Genomic DNA, 18,402 nt, shown 5'->3' with positions numbered 1-18,402 from the left:
GGTCGTCGACTGAGCCCGTGGCCCCGGGCCCCAGGTCGGGCGGCTGCTGGCCCCAGAGAAGTCCGGAGGCAAAGGGGTGGTTCGGAGAAGAGGCTGCTACATCTTCCCCCGCACAATAGCGGTGGGAGGGCCCACGGCTTTTCAAAGGCTCCCAAATTCTAAAAGACAATGACCCAACCCCCCGCGGGCAGCCCCCTCCCCTCCCCTCTCTCCTTACCCCTCCCTTTCCCTCCGGCTCTGGCTTCGGCCCTCCCCCACCGCCCTGGTCTCTGACACCTCTGGGGTGTCCCTTCCCAGAACCTTGAGATTTGACACCCCCTTCCACATGCACACATCTGGAGATAGGGATCTTTTTTTTTTTTTTTTTTTGCCCTAGAACTCTTGAGGACCCCAGAATTTGGGATCCTGCACTTTGAGGACTCGGTGCGGGTACCCAATGCAGACACAGGTGGGGGACCTAAGGGGGGGGTAGTTTTATAACCATGTGACACACACACACACACACACACACACACACACACACCACCCCCACCCCCCGGGCAGATAATTATACATTCCAGAGAGTTGGGGGAGGGAGGTGTGAGCCTGGTGGCGCTGTCCAATCAGAAACACAAACCACCTGTCAAGGGAGAAATGGATGAGCCCTCCCCCAGCCCCTCGGCGCCCCTCCCCCTCCTCCCCCTCAGGCCTCCTAGCTGACCCGGCTGCTCGGCGCTGACCTGCCCTCACCCGCCACCCCCGTGTGCTTAGATAGACCTGGAGTTCTGGACACTAGGAAGCAGGGAGAGGGGTGCAGGCAGGCAGCCGGAGGGAGACCCCTCAGAGCTCATCTGTCTGGACCCAGGCGCTGCCTCTCAGCCTCGGCCCTCTGACTTGCAATGTCCCCACCTCCAAGTCTCAACAGTTTCTCTGGGTTTGTCCCAACCAGGAACCAGCTCCTGATGGGTTCTGTGCAGAGAATCCTTTGATTCCTTGTAAGCCTGCATGGTCCTGGGTAGGGCTTCCTGGGAGAGCGTGGGGGGAGGCCTGGAAGGCTGCCCTCTGTGCCAGCGCTCCTGTCCTCGCCGTGCCCCGTCCTGTCCCAGCCCTTGCTGGAAGAGAATAGACCGGTGGGTGGGTGGAGGCACTTCCTCCAGCACCCGGGACTCTGATTCCCAGACCCTCCAGGGCTCAGCCACCGTCCTGAGCTGCGCTACCCTCCCGGTGGTGTGGCTGGTGGAAATACTGGATAGGCTTCTCATCTGAAGAGGTCAACTCCCTACTAGAAGATAAAGAGGGTGGACCAGGGGGGTGGCCACTGCCCTGGTCAGAGATGGACAATGGCCCGGGGCTCAGTGCACGGCCCTGGCCCTGCCCCTTCACTTCCGGTGCTCAGTTCAAACTGGACAATGCCAGCTCCGGTCAGTTCCCCTCCCCCACGGCTACAACCCATTTAAAGGGACAGAGCCTGCTTTCAGGGGCATCCGCTTACCCTGAATTCGGCCTTCTCCACAAGTGTGTGGAATCCCTCGCGAATCACACGCGGCGGTGGTGCGTGGGGCGGTGCGCGCTCACGGGCAAGAAAGTGTGTATCTGAGAAAGAGGAAAAAAAAAGGGCGATGGGGTAGGGAAACGGAGGATGGGTAGGAGAATCAACGACTACAGAGAAATTTCCCTCCTTCCTCCGAAGTGCTTTGCATGATATTAAAGTTTGAGCGGGGGGGGGAAAAAGTGTGAGGTAGCGCTTTGGGAGATAAAGGAGGTATGGTGAGCCTGGCGCTCCTTAGCCGAAAAATAAGTATCCTTAACAGGGTCCGGGTCCCAGCTAGGGGCTGTTAGGTCTTTTCAGAGTTCTCCGAGTGTATCAACCAAAGCCATTGTATTTACACAACCCACTCCCAACAAATAGTGCCTTTACAATATCTGTTCCCTGTACCTCTCCTCCTAAAGACCAGAAGTAGGTGGTTCGGGTCTTCTGAAGGGAAGAAGAAAGACGAGGTGAGCCTCAGGCTTTGCTTGGTCAGACGTTAATGTGGTCGCGTTTCCCCGCAGGCATGAGCGCCTGCTCTGTCCAGGGTCCTGAGGGCGCCTGTGGCTCTGTCCCTGGTGCTGAAAGGGCCCGCACTCCTGCTTCCGGGTTCTCTGCCTTGAGACCTTCCTGCATCCTGGCCTCCAAAATAACGAAAGTCCTACAAAAAATAAAATAAAATAAAGTTAAAATAAAAAAACCCGATTCTCATCCCCGTGTCCCACTAGAATTGGAATTACAGGAGTGTGTCAGCTTGCTTACCTAATTTTTTTTTCACTTTCTTTTGCTATGTTTTTATTTGTGTGTGTGTGTGTATTTGTATGCCGTGTGTGTGCAGCTGCCCTCGGAAGCCAGGAGAGGGTGTTGGATTGCCGGCAGCTTGTGAGTCATTAATTGTGAAGCCCAGGCTGGTTTTAGATTGGCTATAAAGCCCAAAATAACCTTGAAGTCCTAATTCTCTGCCTCAGTCTCCCAGTTGATTGAGATGTATACCACCAAGCCTGGCACCTTGCACTTTCCTGAGGGAACAGCCAAACTGTCTGAGTTTGTTACAGCTCTGTGATCTGGGGCCACTTTCTTTAGCTTTGTGTGCCTCAGTTTCCCCCTCTGTCCGTGGAGAGAGTGAGAATACTTAGTGCTCAGAGATACTGTGGGAACGAAGGATCAAGACGAGGTAATCGGGGGAAATATTTTTAGAATACTGCCCTGCAGGTAGCTTTTTCTTTGTCTGTTTGTTTGTTGTTTTTCGAGACAGGGTGTCTCTGTGTAGCCTTGGCTGTCCTGGAACTCACTTTGTATACCAGGATGACCTGGGACTCACAGAGATCCACCTGTCTCTACCTCCCTGAGTGCTGGGATTAAAGGTGTGCGCCACCAGCGCCCGACACGTGGCGTGTAGCTTTTAATTGTGTAAATTGTCACTGTTATAATGGAATGGGGATACAGTTCAGTGGGTAGAACTTATGCCAAAGCATGCAAAGGCCCTGAGCTGGTCCCTAGAACCAAGGCCTGGGCTTAATACAGTGGACCTCATAAAACTGGGCGTGGAGGCTGGAGAGGTGGCTCAGTGGCTGTCTGCTCTTCCGAAGTAACCCAAGTTCAACTCCCAGCACCTGCATGGCAGCACAACTATCTATAACTCCAGTTCCAGGTGGTCTGACACATTCCCACCAACACACTTAAAATAAAATTAAATAAATTATTGTTTTAAAAAAGAAGAAGATAGGGGCTGGAGAGATGGCTCAGAGGATAAGAGCACTGGCTGTTCTTCCAGAGGTCGTGAGTTCCATTCCCAGTCAACCACATAGTGGACCATAACCATCTATAATGAGATCTGGTGCCCTCTTCTGGCGAACAGGCACACATGCAGGCAGAATACTGTATTCTGTATAAATAATTTTTAAAAGAAGAAGGTAAGAACGATGTAGGCTCTTCCAGAGGCCTGGAATTCAATTTCCAGGACCTAGGGAGTGATTCACAACCATCTGTAACTCCAGTCCCAGGGGATCCAACACCCTCTTCTGGCATCTTCTGGCACCAGGCTGTTGGCGTACTGTTGGTATAACGTTCTTGTGGAATGTATACAATGTACCCTTGTTCGTTCAAATGCTGGTTTCTCTCCCCCACTCTCTGGTTTCAATCTGGACATTGCTTTGATGCTTATTCTAAGCATCACCTGTCTCAAGTTTGTAAATATGCCACCATTTGTTCTCTATATTGTCAATTAAACAACCATTCCCAATGCTGAGCAATGCAAAGGATAGGGTGGGACATCCTGTTCCGGAAGAGAAGAGGAGGAAGAGGGAATCCACAGGAGCGAACTTGGAACCACGTGGAGAAATGGACCAGACCTAGGATATGACTAAAAGCAAGTATAATGGGTGAAATCTGAATAGTAGGAAACTATGTGGGCTTGGAGGAGGTTTAGGATGGAGTAACTCTTGCCCAGCATTATGTTCTAGGTTAATTAAATAAATCCCAGTCTCTGTGTGGTGATTTGGGTGAGTTGGATTAGGAATAACCACAGTATAACTAAAAAATATATCAATAGTAAATATTGAATTGTGCACAACAGCGTACTTTTAAAAAACTCTTGGGGCTGGAGAGATGGCTCAGAGGTTAAGAGCACTGTCTGTTCTTCCAGAGGTCCTGAGTTCAATTCCCAGCATCCACACGGTGGCTCACAACCATCTATACTGGAATCTGATGCCCTCTTCTGTCATGCAAATTATCTACAGATAGAGCACACTTATATGCAAAATAAATAAATAAATATTTAAAAAAAAACTCTTTTATTTACATTTCTTATATCTCTTTCTCCCTACTCTACCCCAATCCCTTTCAACACCTCAACACGAGGTAGGATGAAAGGGTTAGTGGGAGAGGCTGCAGTTCTCTTAGCTGCTTCCTGCTGGTTAGAGTTGTCAGGTCCATTGGAGCCGGCTCAATCCCCCTTTGTCGGATATGCAAAGACAACTTTCACACAGTGCACGGGAGGACCGCCCCAGCAGTTTTAATTGAGATGATGTGCATTGTCAAAATACCCTAATTCTCATTTTCTTCCCCTCAGCTATCTGTTTAAATTCTACTCCCAGAAAAGCTCTGAGTGTAAAGCCCTGGCCGTCTGCAAACATGAAAGATAGGATGCCCCTGAGAAAATTATTCCCCCAATGTGTCTCTCAAGATAACTGTCCCACCAACTAAAGGGGGCGGGGGGGGAGGCTTCTCTGTAATCCCAGTACCTAAGACAGGGAGGCAGAAGGATTTGGAGTTCAAGGACAGCCTGGGTTACATGAGAACTGTGTCTCAAAGGAACAAAATTAAACTGGAAACCATGCCAGCTCCCTAGGACCTTTGGTACATTACAGCGTGCTTTAAAATAAAGCCCGGTAGGCTGGAGATGTGGGTCAGCGCCCACCTAGCATTTGCAGAGCGTAGACCCTTTTGGGTGGTCTGCCTGCGGTGTAACAGTCTCCTCCAAGATCAAAACATTCCATCCTGCAGGGGAGCTACTTAAGCAGGGAATAAACAACTCAAAGGACTACTTCAGGAACTCCCTGAAACTGAGCAGATCCACTAGGTCCCTCCCTCCCCAGCAAACAATGCTGCACCAAAGACCAGTCCAGCTGCCTGGAAGAAGCAGGAGTCAGCAGAGCTGTCGGGAGGAGGCACCCGGGAAGGACGCTCTCCAGCCTGTCCAGCTGTCTGTAGGCTGGGCAGTAAGCTGCAGGGTCCCAGATTTTGCGGACTGTCACCCCTCCTGTGGCGGGCCTTGGCGATCCAGCTGCCTTTGAGTCGTTTCTGTGCCTTGTAAGAAACCCCTCGAAAACTCATCGGTACATCAGGTTGGACTTTGGCGGTGTCTGTCGTGGGCTCTCTGTCTGGAGTCGTATTGTGTCTCCCAGGAAAGTTTCACCACATCAGAACATGCTGCAATCCCAGGCCTTGGGATGTGAAGGCAGGGAGATCAGATCTGAAGTTCAAGGTCGTCATCTGCTGTTCAGGAGAACCTGAAATGAAAACAAAACAAAGAAACCTCAGGAAAAGTGTGCAAAAGACAGCAGATTAGTCATGATTCCTGTGCAGTATGACAGTACACATCAAGAAGGTCTGTAAGATGGCTCAGCAGGAAACCGGCCACCATCTAGCCTGATGGCCAGAGCTTGATTGGCGGGACCCACACTGGAGAAGGGAGAAAAGTTACCTCCTGACATCTACGTGTGTACCATGGCACCCGTGCACATGCTAATACATGTGTGTACGCTGAAAAGTTTTGAAATGTTATTTTTAAATAGAGGGGTCAGGTATGATGGTGCACACCTTTTATCCAAGCCCCTGCAAGGTAGAGGCGGGTGTCTTCGTCGTCTGAGGCCAGCCTGGTTGATTTTCAGGACAGACAGGACTATGGAGAGAAACCTTGTCTCAAAAAACCAAAAACCAAACCAAACCAAAACAAAAACAACAAAGTGGGTGAATGCCCAGAAGGTAGAGGCAGGCAGATTGATTTCTGTGAGTTTAAGGCCAGACAGGGTTATACAGTGAGACCCTGTCTCAAAAGTTAAAAAATGGTGGGGCCATCAAGAATGTTTAGCAGGTAAATCACCTGTTGTGGAGCCTAATGATCTGATTTCAGTCCTTGAGACTCACATAGCAGGAAAGAGCTGGCACCTGCAAGCTGTCCTGGGACCTTCATATGGGTGCCACAGCATGGCTGAACACACAGACTCTGACTCTCTCTCTCTCTCTCTCTCTCTCTCACACACACACACACACACACACACACACACACAATTAAAATGACATTGAAAAGGGAACATGAACCCTGTCTTGAAAAAAAGAAAGAAAAATGAGTTGATGTTTGTAGTTCATCAACTCATTCACCTAACAGATCCTCTCCCCCCTGCCCCTACCCCCCCATGACAGGGTTTCCCTGTGTAGCCTGGCTGTCCTGGACTCATTTTGTAGACCAGGCTGGCCTCATACTCACAGAGATCCGCCTGCCTCTTCCTCCTTGAGTGCTGGGATTGCAGGCGTGTGTCAGCGCGCCAGGCCCTAACAGATACCTACTGACACCTATTCTGTACCGGGTGGCACTTTGTGGAGTTCTGGGGACACGGCAAGGAGCAGAAGAGGTCAAATTCCCGTCCTCATGGCTCCATTCTGGACAGAGACAGAGAACAAGCATGATTTGATGAGGACTGTACATCACATGCCCTCCCTCTCTGCTCATCTCCATGATCTCAAGAGAAGATCACAGATATTTATTTATTTATTTATTTATTCTAGAAACAAGGTCTCACCGTGTAGACCAGGCTGGCCTTGAGTTCACAGAGACCCACCTGCCCCTACCTTCTGAACGCTAGGATGAAAGGTAAGCCACCATGCTCGCCCAGCCCAAGAACAGTTTCATCGTCTGAGGCTAAAACGAGAGTTGGATTCACTGGTGACAAATGTGCCTTCCAGAGCAGACATTCTGAAGTAGGGTGTGTGTGTGTGTGTGTGTGTGTGTGTGTGTGTGTGTGTAAGGAGAGAGACCTCCTTCCTAACCACAATGAGAAACGATCTGTCTTCGCCCCATGTTGCCATGCTCATCCCACTGTGGGGACCAGCGCTTGCTTCCTACATCCCTTAGGGCTGTGCCCCTCTCACCCCGCAGGCCTGTTGAATCGGCAGGAGAGCCAGGCCAGGGAGCCCCCTCCCTTCTTTCATCTGCTCCCCATGCTGGCCCTGCTTCACAGAGCGAGACGCCAGGCACTTGCTTTCACCAATAATGGCTTCATTAGATTGAAAGGAGACGAAAGTGACCTCAATGAAATAGACTTCCTGACCCCAGCTGACCTCTGACCCTCACCCTGACAGCCTCTAAATCTTTTCCTTCTGACACGTCCCCCACAAGAGAAAATGATGAGCACGTGATAGCCCTCTGACTAGTGTCCGTCCCTCTCCAGGTATCCTTTGCGGTAGAAGTTCTGATACCCAGCTCCTGTCACCTGCTAGCTGCTGATGCTTTTGTGGGTCCTCACCATGGCTCTCGTCCAGACTGAGGGTCACAACCCATCCAGCTGTCATTCACCTGGGGTCCATTTGTCTGTATCTGACGGTTTTCATGTCCCACAGAGGCAGGGGGCAGGGAGACTGAGCACAGGCTGTCATTTCCTGAATGCTGTTTCAGTCTTAGACTTTTGACCTACTCTCCTCTGATGCTCCGTGTTTACAGGCGAGACGGTGGCATGCACCCCGTGCTCCCTGTCCCAGTCCTCAGCCATCCAGACGTGATCCCCATCATACTGGACAAGACACTGGGCATTTCAGTTAAGCATCTGGCGTCAACCCACAGATCACAAAAGATGATACCGTTCTCTATCCAAGCAGATAAAGTAATTAATGCACAGCATTAAATTAAATCAGTTGGTGTGGAAGGAATTATAATAGAGTTCCTGGACAAGCCGCCCTCTATTCCCTTAGGCGGCCTCCCTTTGAGCCATTTCTTTGGAGGATATTTTCATATCTCTAAATAATATACATGGATGTCTAGTCCTTGATTTATTGGTTTTGGCGCTTTTCTATCGATTTCCTGTTATGATGGATGAGAACTTACCCCCGACAGGGCCCTTTCCCTTCCTCCCAAGTACAGATAAATCACTATTTTCAGCTAAATTGGTAACTGATGTTTACTTTGTCATGACTATGGAAATGTCCCACAGTGCGTTGCCAAGACATTTCTCTCCTTATGTGGCTTCTCCTCTTCCTTGGACTTCCTAGTATACCGGCTTACTTTCAGAGGAGCTGCCATCTTTCTGTTAAGTGCTCAGTTCTCACGGAGCCTGGCTCCTGCTCCTTATCCTGCTTGTTCTCTAGGCTTGCTTCCCAGTGAATTCCTCACTCCTTTTCAGGTCAGAATTAGTGATATAGTTATGTCATGTGTATGTATACACATGTACATACATGTACATGGGGTTTTGGTTGTCGTTTTGTTTTTTGAGATGGAGTTTCTTTTATTTTTTTTCTGTTTGTTTTTTGTTTTTCAAGGTAGGGTTTCTCTGTGTAGCCTTGGCTGTCCTGGAACTCACACTGAAGACCAGACTGGCCTTGAACTCAGAGATCCACTTGCCTCTGCCTTCCAATTGCTAGAATTAAAGGTGTGTGCCACCTCTGCCTGGTGGTTTCTTAGTATGGCCTTGGCTGTCTTGGGACACTCTCTGTAGACCTCAAACTCTGTGAGTTTGGCCTCGAACTCATAGAGATCCACCTCTGAGTACTGGGATTAAAACCATGTATCACCACGCTTGGCTTTCTGGCTCATACATGAGCCAGTTTTGGGTTCAATGCCAAGGAGAATATCCTCTGAGTAACTGCCCAAGAAATGGTTTCTCCTGGGGTGCTGAAGCAGGCTGGAGAGATGGCCAGGTGGGCAAAGTGCTTGCTAGACAAGAATAAGGACCTGAGTTTGGCTCCCCAACACCCACATACAAAGCCAGATATCACAGCATTCATGTGTAAGCCCAGTGCTGAGGGTGGTGGACACGAGCAGAGCCCAGTGTTCTGTGGCCAGCCAGTAAGCTACAGGTTTACTAAAAGATGCCTAGAAGCCAGACATGGTAGAGCACTCAGGAGGCCAGGAGTTCAAGGCCAGCCTGATCAATATAAAAAGTTTCAGACTAGTCAGGGCTGCATAGTCAACCCCCCCCCCGACACACACACACACAAAAAATGTGGGAAAACTATTGAGGAAGACACCCCAGTGTTGCCCTCTGCCCTCTGTGCATACAGACGCACACACATGAAAAGACTGAGGGAAAAAGAAAGGTGTTTGGCAGTGACCTTGCATGTCGAGTGCTGAGGGCTGGGGATCAAACCCAGGGCCTTGAACAGGAGGAGGCAAGTGTTCACTCACTATGCTCCATCCCAGCCCTTCTTCTTCATTTATGACTTCAGAGTATGGCCTTTAATGCTCTGCACACCACAGCCAAATGGAAGACACTCTGTGGCTTGCTTTGGGGACACTGAAGTCAGAGATGTCTTTTGCAGATCCCAAATTATCGGTAGAACAGAACACATAACCGCTGAACTCGTGTGAGGCCTCACTGTGTGCCAAGTGCTGTACCTAAGTTACTCGACCCGTTAATCCAGGCACTCAAGAGGCAGAGGGAGGCACATCTCTGAGACCTTGTTTTATAACACAAAAACAAAGCCGGGCGCAGCAGCGCACGCCGGTAATCCCAGCACTCAGGAAGGCAGAGGCAGGCCGATCTCTGTGAGTTCAAGGCCAGCCTGGTCTGCAAAGCATGTCCAGGACAGCCAAGGCTACACAGAGAGACCCTGTCTCAGAAAAACAGACGAACAAAAAAACTCGAAGTAAACAACAACAAAAACTAATTCTACCAACAAATCCATGAGATGGGCATGGCTAATTTTACCACGTTCCTGATGAAGCGGGGAGGCAGAGAGGTTACGTACCTTACTTGGAGTGGAGTCTAGAATTATCGTTTGGAATCAGTACTCTATGCTTCCTTCCTTTAGAAGAGGGCTAAAGTGCCCAGAGAGGAGACTCAACAGCTAGGATCATGTGTTGCTCTTACAAAGGATCCAAGTTAGGTTCTCCTGTCCCGTCACTCATGTCAGGTGACTCACAGCTGCCTACCACCCCAACCTCAGGGGACCTAACAGCATATTCTGGCCTCCATGCCTCCACAACACACATAAACACAAATAGAAATAAATCTTAGTTAGCTAGTTAGGTTTTTTTGAGACAGGGTTTCTCTGTGTAGCCCTGGCTGTTCTGGAACTTGCTCTGTAGAACAGGTCGGCCTGGAACTCAGAGATCTGCCTGTCTTTGTGCTGGGATTAAAGGCCTGTGCCATTGGTATGGTTCTGAAAGCTAGGGAAGGCAGACCGTTCCAGGAACAACGAGGAGCGAAGGGGTTTAGAACAGAGCAGCTTATCTGAAGAGCAACCAGAACATTTGGCCTCACCTGGTGAGGACATTTCCTGGGGAAGACACAACACACGCGTCATCCCAGAGTCAAGGCCACTAAGCGACAGCTGTGTCGGCTGTGCTAAGGCTGTGGTCACACATCAGGACCCTACTCGGGTAGGAAAGGGTCTATTTCACCTTGCAAGGATCAGGTCCCACTCCACCACTGAGGGAAGTCAAGGCAGGGTCCTGGAAGCAGGAACTGAAGCAGAAGCCGTGGAGGTGGAGGAGCTCCGCTGACTGGCTTGCTCCTCATGACTTGCTTGGCCTGCTTTCTTGCACAGCTCAGGACCACCTGCCCAGGGGTGGCACTGACCCTTGTGGGCTGGGCCCTCCTACAGCACTCGTTAATGAGGAAGGTGCCCCCGGGCGCGCCCGCTGGCCAGTCTGCTGCAGGCATTTTCAGTTGAGGTTCCTCTTCCCAGCCGATTGTAGCTGCTGAGGAATTGACAAAAACCTAGCCAGGACACGGAAGACCTTCCTTTCCTCCTCCTCTGAACCCTCAGGGTGTCTGAGAAGGATCACGGAGAAAGCCAGGCATCTGCTGCCCGCTCTCCCTCCAGCCCCGGGGGGCGGGGGCAGCCCTGCGAGGTTCTGCACAGAGAGGTCCTGCCCCCGTCCTGTCAGGAGGAGAGGCCGGGGAATGGAGATGTCAGCATCACACCGAGGTCCTTGGCTACACCACTTCCGGATCTCTTGCCGGCCCTGCCCCCAGAGGCGCAGCTTAATGTCCACCCGTGTCTAACAGACTAAGCAACGGGGAGCCAGCTCGCTGCTTCCGAGTCCTAGTCCATTCAGGGGTGGTGACAGGGAAAGTTGCTTCTTCCGTGGAGTCGACTCTGATCTCTGGAGACTTTGCCCACTGGAGTCCCGTGCTGAGACTTGGGGTTGGGCAGGAGGCTTCGTGTTCGCATCCTGGCCCCACCCTCCCGCTGCTGTGTGGCCTCAGGCACGTTATTTACCTGTCTCTCAGCAGTCTCAAAGCCGACTGAGGCAGCTGTAGTCTTGGGGACCCCCAGCCCCTTGCTGTTGGCTGCGTACTATCTTGTTCAGTGCTTTTCCAGCCGTAAGGTGATTTCCCATTTATTGTCTCCCTGCATCCTAAACATTTCGGCAGCTGGAGCAGGATGGGGGCATGTAATCGGGTCAGGCGAGGCGGGCCTCTGCCCTACTTCCATGCCTTACTTCCCCACTTCTACTTCTTGGCCTCCCCCTCCCTTCTGCCGTTTCTACCGTAGATAATATTCTCAGAGTCTGATGCCTTTCTTTGGTCCTCTTCCTGGCTTTTCCCTGTGATCCTGTCTTTATGTAAAGAACCATTTCCTAGACTTTCAGCTTGTTGATCACTATTGTTATTGTTGCTGCTGTTATTATGTTTATTTCACTTTATGTATTTATTTATGTATTTTTAGGCAGCGTTTCATGACGACCAGGGTGACTTTTAACTTCTGGTGTAGCCAAAGGTGGCCTCAGACTGCTGATCCTCCTGCCTCAGCCTTCCAACAGATACACATCAGCTCAGCTTCACTGTTCCGTTGTTCTCTCTCTCTCTCTCCCCCTCCCTTCCTCCTTCGCTCCTTCCCTTCCCTCTCCCTCCCTCCTTTGCTGTCTCTCTCCCTCCCTCCCTTCTCTCCCTCCTTCCTTTTAGTATGGCTAAAATAGCTCAGTATAGAGGGTAAGCTGCCCTTAAACTCATAGATACTCACCTGCCTCTGCCTCCCAAGTGCTGGGCTTAAATGTAAGTGCCGCTACCTCTAGCCTCTTTGTTAAAAAAAAAAAAAATGATATTTTTGTCTGTATGAGTGTTGCCTGCGTGTATGTCTGTGCATCGTGCTCACGCCGGGTATCCGTGGAGGTCGGAAGAGGGTGTCAGCTCTCCTGGGAACTGAAGGATGATTGTGAGCCACCATGTGGGTGCTGAGAACTGAACCCAGGTTTGGTCCTCTACGAGAGCTACACATGTTCTCTCCAGCCCACCTTTCGTTTACAGGGTCTCACTCTATAGCTCAGATTGTCCTCAAGACTTGTAGTAATCCTCCTGCTTCAGAATTATTATTTTTTAAATCATTTAATTAGCTTATCGCCACCATTGATGTCCGTGTGAGGTAGGGGTGTGAGGTAGGGACAGGCACATGGTAGTCAGAGGAGAACTCTGTGAGGATGGCTCTGGTGTGAGCTCCCATCACAAGGCTTTGTGCAGTAAGTGCTCTTGCCAGCTGAGCCTTCCGTCTGGCTGAACTTCATTCTTCCAGGGCTGGGATGACAGGCATAAGCCACCGTACTTGGCCACAGTTCCTTTGTAGGCTCCAGCAGAGCTGTCAGTTCATCCATGCAGGGATCTCCGCCTCACCCTTCCCCTGCCCAGCACCCTTGCCGTGCTCGTCTATGGCAGGACACTTGCCTGCGTTGCTTTCCCACCAGCTGTCAGAATATACTCAAGAAGGCAGGGCTGTATTTGTATCAAGCTTGAAGACCCAGCCGAAGACTTGGCATAATTCCCTATCAAATATTTGCCTAGTGGAGAAATGTATAATTTGTCTAAGTTCCCACAGTTAATAACGGGCAAAATTAGGATCTATACTTTTGTTTCCAAGAATTCTTTTGGCCGTCTCCTAACATACTTTATTACCTCTACCCCGTCAGCCTTCCTTAGGATCAGTTGTGGGCTGAGGGGATGGCTCAGCAGGTAAAGGTGCTTGCCGCTAAGCCTAATGGCCCAAGTTCAATCCCCAGGACCCATATGGTGGTGAGAACTGACTCCTTCATGTTGTCCTCTGATCTCCACATGCATCCTAGGAAGTGGGTGACCACACACATACACAATAAAAAAATTAAACAAATAAATTGAAATACACACACACACACACACACACACACACACACACAAAGAATCAGATTTTTTATTTGCAAGAGACCTTAGAGTTACAGGGTTTAATCCCTTCGTGGATGAGGGCTCAGAGATCCTAAAAGTTGGGCGGCCTGTCCAAAGCGGCAGAGTGGAGTGTGCCCTCTCCCCTGGACCCGGCTCTGGAGCCTCCTCCACTGTCGCTGCTTTTGCTACCTCGAGGTATGTTCGGCTCATTATCTCACTGGATTCTAGGAAACAGGAAGCCATGGATTTCCAAGGCTTTTTCTCGTGGGTGAGGTGGCTGTAAATTAATTCCTGTAAGTCCAGCTTGCCCTCTCCTAGAGACCCCAAAGTACAGATACTTGAAGTCTGCTGGGAGACGCTTCATCAGGAGGGCATTGAGGAGGCTGTGTGTAAGAACGTGGGGGTCAAGGATTCAGATGTGACAGTCAGGCTGCTGCCCATCCCCAGTGTCTTGGGGTCCCTTCAGTCTCCCCAGTGGCAACACACTCCTGCCCCAGCAGCTGACCTGTGGGGCAGAGGTCAATCACCTGGACTTTGGCGTCAGCCCCCTTTAGCACACCAGTGACCACAGGGTGCTCAAGAGAACTAACAGGACTCTGGGTCATTAAATACCTGTCACTCTTTCCCCAGTTCCACTTGGGGGAACAGCGGGAGGGAGGGGCATGGGATGGGAGTGACACAGTGTGGTCCCTTCTGCTGCCCTTGCTGCAGGGGAAGCGACCTCTCTCTCCCCTTGAGCCTGTCTCCTTCTGTCTTTTACTCTCTGCCCTCCTCACGTCCCATCCTTAGCTCTTCTTTCGGACCCTTCCCCTCTAGTGTATAAACTTGGGGTGCTAGAATAAGCGGGCTCCTCAGTCAAAAGCAGTACCCGGCAACCCCTCATTCACCTTTGTCTGCGTAGCTCATGCCAGGAGTCCCTTCATCCACTGTCCCCCCAAAACTAAGTCACTGTTCATTCCTATTCTGCCAGACTTTCAGTAGGCTCTTGTTTCAGAATGGAAGGAAGGAAGGAAGGAAGGAAGGATGGAAGGAAGGAAGGAAAAAACTCTTGCCCACATCAACTTCCCATTCTGCTGCTTCAGTATCTCCCCCACCCCCACCCCACGCCTCAGCCGATCACCCTGATTGATTGATTAGAAAGGAGGGAGAAGAGAGAGGATCGATGGAGGAATCTGCTCCTATTCTTATTCAAAGCTGAAGGTCCAGGAGGGAAGGGTATTAATTGTGGGTAGGATTGGACAATGGTCATTGGGGCTTGGGCCGGTGTAGTCTGCAGTGTGGGGGAGGGTGGGGATAAAAGCCAAACCACCAGGGTGTCAGGACTAGACGTCTGGGAGGAGATGGAGTTGACCAAGGGGAACAGGCCTAAGTCAGGACTCTGGGGGTGAGTTGGCGGTTCCCAAGACAGAGCCTCCCAGTTGAGAGATGCTGTTCTGGGCTCCTGGGACTTCGTGTCCAGCAGGGGGCGCTCGTTGCCCACGCAGCTCTTTTCCTTATCCGCCAGCTCCTTTGTTCATTCATTCGTTTGAAAATGTTTTCGTGCCACTGTGTGCCCGGCACTGTCGCCAGATCCGGTGCGTGGACTGGAAAAACACGAGACCTCGTGGCACGTTCAGCGTGGGATGACAGCGAGTGGATGAGTACGGCGATTGAACGTTAGGGACAGGGAACCTCACAGAACTCCTGAGAAATGGGCTTTCAAACCGAGACTTAACAGATGCCGAACTCTTTGCCAGGTGGAACACGGCGAAGAAGAAGATGATGTCGTCGTGCTTGTATATTGAAAGGGGGCGCGGGCCCCCTGTGTGGGGGTCCAGGGAATATGGGGGTAGAGGGCTAAGCCTGGTAAGGCCAATCAGGCTGTGGGCAGAAGCTTAACCCTTTCTATTGCAGAAATGGGCTTCCTGTTGTGCTGTGGCTGAGACTCCAGGACCCTCAACTGTCCACCCTTCAGTTTTCTTGGCTGCTCCCCCGTCAGCCAATCCTGGGGGCTTTCCTAGAGTAACCAAATGCCACAGACCTCGTCTCCCCAAAGGGAGTGGATCAGAGGTGTTCTCAGCTCCAGCTTTGGCCCTCCCTCCTGGGAGGAGTGGGGAGATGTCCCCCATGACATTTTAATTACTGTTGGAAATTTAACATGTACTGACAGAGCCAGGAGCTAATGGATTGGAAAACAACATTGCGATGTACCAGTCAACAATATTATTGTAACGTTTGATAGTGCTATATATTTATGCTGTTTTAATATTTGTGGTATTTTCAGCTCTTAGTGTTTGCAGCTTAAGATGTCTAACGTAAGCACTCACTTGAGACACATATGTCCGTGATCTTGAGTTCTTTTCCTTTGTCTTTCACAAAGGAAAATAGTTTCTCAAGTGCTCTGCAAGAGGACAGGAGCCTTGGCAGGAAGTAGCATAGCACCGCACACAGCCTCATGCGTGCGTGCGTGGGTGTGTGGTGCCCCTATGTGCCTGTGGGAGAGCAGAGGAACACACGTGGGCCTTCTCTCACCACGTCCTGCCTCACTCCTGAGAGACAGCATCTCTCCCTGAGCCTGAAGCTTTCTAGGCCGGCTGTTCAGGGAGTTCAGGAGGTCCACCAGTCTCTGTATCCCAACAATGGGGTGACAGGCTTGCACTGCCCGCTCACTCTCCGAAGCTGCCGGGGATTTAAACTTAGTCCTCACGTCTGCATAACAAGAGCTCTTACCACTGGGCTTTCTCCCCAGACCCTCTCCCCTTTTGAAAAATACCAACTTCTTCCACCTTTTCCATGAGCTATATTCCCAGACAAGGTTCCTGGGCGGGGGACAAGGGGAAGGCAGTAAGTCTGTGGGACTCAGCTGCTGTCCGTCTGTCCTGGCAAACTTTAACTGTCAACTTGACACAGCCTAGAGTCCCCTGAGAAGGGTGTTTTAGCTGAGGGATTACCCAGGTGGCCAAAGAAGTACCACTCTTCCACGACCTCTGCTTCCAGGTCTCTGCCTCAGTTTCCCTAAGTGATGGACTCTGCTCAGAGTTGTAAGCCAGATAAATCCTTTCCTTCCCAAGATGCTTTAGGCCACAGTGCTTTATCACAACAGGAAGCTAAGAGAGACAGAAGTCTAAAGAGGTGGCCCAGCAGTTAAGAGACCACAGAGTTCATTCAGGTCTTAGCACCCTCCCAACAAGCTGAGTGTGTCGTGACTGCCTGTGACTCCAGCTCTGAGGGATACAACACCCACTTCTTGCCTCTGTGCATACACAGGGGTATGTGTGTGTAAGCATGGACACTCAAATACACATCAATAAACAAAACAAAATAAAAATCCATCAGGTGGTGGTGGCGCACACCTTTAATCCCAGCACGTGGGAGGCAGAAGCAGACAGATCTCTCCGAGGCCAGCCTGGTCTACAGAGTGAGCTCCAGGACAGCCAGGTCTACACAGAGAGACCCTATCTTGAAAAACAAAACAAAACAAAACAAAACAAAACAAAAACAACAACCAAGAAAGAAAGAAAAAAGCAAATGCCCCCATAGTCATGCCTATAGGCAATCAGATAAAGGCATTTTCTCAACTGAAGTAGCCTCTTTCCAGATGACCTTAGCTTATGTCAATTTGACATAAACAAGACCCCCAGCCAGCACCCCTTTCCAACTGGTAATTTTAACATCAACAAGTTAATCACGTGCAAAATCTATTATTACTAACCATGGTACGGGGGGATGGAACCCGGGGCCTTGTACACTCTTGAGAGTGCATTCTGACCCTGACTTTAGCTCTTCCGAAACTTTAATTTTTTTTTTTCCTAAAGATTTATTTAATTTTATGTGTATAAAAAATATTTCTGCCTGCATGTGTCTGTGCACCATCTGAGTGCCTGGCGTCCATAGAGGTCCAAAGGAGGTGCCAGAGTTACAGATGGTTTGAGCTGCGATGGTGTTGGGAATAAAAACCAGGATCCTCTGGAGGAATAACCAGCCTTCGTATCCATTGAACCATCTCTCTGGCCCCAATGACTTTTTAAAAAAAAAAAAATATTTTTTTAATTTATTTTTTTAATAAATTTAAATAAAATTTAAAAAATTGTAATAAATTTTTTTTATTTAGTTACTATTTTTACAGTGTTCTGCCTGCATGGATGCCTGCAGGCCAGCAGAGGCCACCAGATCTCACTATAGATGGTTGTGAGCCACCATGTGACTGCTGGGAATTGAACTCAGGACCTCTGGAAGAACAGCCAGTGCTCTTAACCTTTGAGCTGTCTCTCCAATCCCCCAATAACTATTTTTTTATAGTTACTGAAAAAACAAAAAAGGTGACGTCCTTTTCCTTCCCTCTTTCCTTCCTGTCTTCCTCCTTATCCTTTCTCCCCTTTTCCCTCCTTGCTTTTTCCCCTTTTCCCACCTCCCTTTTTCTATATGTGACTTCACGGAGTTACCCATGTCGCCCTCATCTTCATGAGCACAACACAACTTGGTAATTTTCTAAACACATTCTCCCTCTGCGTGTATCAGAAGAAGCACTTCCTGTCCCTCCCCCACTGTAGCAGAATGCATTTGTGAATTCCCCTCTTCATGAGGGTTATCCTCTGGTAACTGCATCAATTCGTTTCCTTCATTCATATATCTATTTGCAGAATGAGGAATCGAACCCAGGGCCACACACCTGCTAGGCTCTACCACCGAGCACCACCCCTAAACCACTGTCATGAATTTGATGCTTCAGCTTTCCCGGGGGCGGGGGGACCATAACGCCAACCTCTCAGACATGGGAGTATGCGCACACAGGGGAGGCGCAGATCTCTGTAGCATCCCTCTCCTGACACAGGCCTGTGGTCTCCAAGGCGGCTGTGGAGGGGGTAAGGCAACAGCTCTGAGTATCAGCCCGTGCCTGGCACACAGCCATCCAGTCAGGCGTGGGCACTGCTGTCCTGTGAACCTCTCATGTGTGGTCGGGGCTGAGCCGATTATCAGAAATGTGCTGCTAATGACCTGGCCGGAGGCATCCACCCCTGACAGAGGATGGAGACTGACAGGGCTAAGCCTGGCCTCGGGGTGCTGGGAAGG

The sequence above is a fragment of the Meriones unguiculatus genome, chromosome 3 (genome assembly GCF_030254825.1).
Source record: "Meriones unguiculatus strain TT.TT164.6M chromosome 3, Bangor_MerUng_6.1, whole genome shotgun sequence".
Classification (NCBI taxonomy): Eukaryota; Metazoa; Chordata; class Mammalia; order Rodentia; family Muridae; genus Meriones; species Meriones unguiculatus.
Note: the sequence above shows the minus strand (reverse complement) of the source record.